This window comes from Phoenix dactylifera, chromosome 6, assembly GCF_051530095.1.
Source record: "Phoenix dactylifera cultivar Ajwa chromosome 6, Ajwa_hap1_PhDact_Kaust_v1.1, whole genome shotgun sequence".
NCBI classification, from domain to species: Eukaryota; Viridiplantae; Streptophyta; class Magnoliopsida; order Arecales; family Arecaceae; genus Phoenix; species Phoenix dactylifera.
Window position 1 is genome coordinate 11,971,929 of NC_143195.1, and position 1,319 is coordinate 11,973,247.

The 1,319-nt window shown below is 40.5% G+C and overlaps 1 pseudogene; it reads right to left on the reverse strand.

Moving 5' to 3' along the window:
• Positions 1-316: 316 nt before the first annotated feature.
• Positions 317-414, reverse strand: LOC120106584 (small nucleolar RNA R71; annotated as a pseudogene).
• Positions 415-1,319: the final 905 nt, after the last annotated feature.

The window sequence follows — 1,319 nt, forward strand, 5'->3', positions numbered from 1 at the left end:
ATGCATGATTATTCCTGAAAATGTAGGACACTTTGAAATCAAACCAGGAGTAATTCAATTGCTGCCCAAGTATCATGGAATGGAATCTGAGAACCCTTATCTTCACCTTAAGGATTTTGAGGAAATTAGCATCACATTTAGAGTGCCAAATGTATCGGAAGATGTCCTTAAATTGACCTTGTTTCCTTTTTCCTTAAAGGATAAAGCCAAAACATGGCTGAACTCCTTGAGACCTAGATCGCTAGGAACATGGCAGGATATGCAAAGAGAATTCTTGAAAAAATTCTTTCCCGTACAAAGGACTAACTTTTTGAAAAGACACATTAGTAACTTCCAACAAAAAGACCATGAAACATTTTATGAATGCTGGGAGAGATTTAAAGATTTGCTTCTCTCTTGTCCTCATCATGGGTTTGAAACATGGAGAACCATTAGTTTCTTTTACGAAGGGTTGTCCCCACAGTTGAAACAATTTATAGAGACTATGTGCAATGGTTTATTTCTGGAAAAGCAACCCGATGAGGCATGGGACTATTTAGACTCTCTCGCAGAGACTGCACAATTATGGGATACAGGGGATAGAGTGAATAAACCCTTGCCGAAGACTACTAGCATTCCACACGGGGGCCTTTACAACCTTAATACTCAGGATGATATTCAAGCTAAAATGGCAGCCCTTACTAGGAAGGTAGAGGAAATTGAACTTAGAAGGATTGAACCCGTCAAGACCGTAGAGCATAACAACGAGTGTTGTAGGATTTGCGAGATGCCTGGCCATCTCATCACTGATTGCCCCACAATACCCGCATTCAAGGAAGTCTTGCACGATCAGGCCAATGTTATGAATACCTATCAAAAATCTTTTAATAATCCTTTTTCGGGTACTTACAACCCTGGATGGAAGAACCATCCAAATTTCAGGTGGAGGAATGACCAACCTCAACAAGTATATAACCCAACTCCTCCACCACCGCAACCTCATTATGCACACGCACCCCCTCAAAAACCTAGTCTCGAAGAAACTTTGCAATCTTTCATGCAAGGTCAAGCTAAAATCAATGATGACTTAAGAAATCAACTGACAACGCTGACCACTGCTTTAAGTGCTCAAGAGAAAGGTAAGCTACCAGCTCAACCACAACCTAATCCTCAAATCTATGGCGGTAGCAATGCATCATCTTCAACTTCGCATAAAGAACAAGCAAAGAGTATAATAACATTGCGAAGTGGAAAGATTATTGACCGACCAGTCCCAGAACAAACTCAAGCCATACCTGATTCTGACCCTTTAAAGACAAAAGAAAAGGATAACGAAGAAA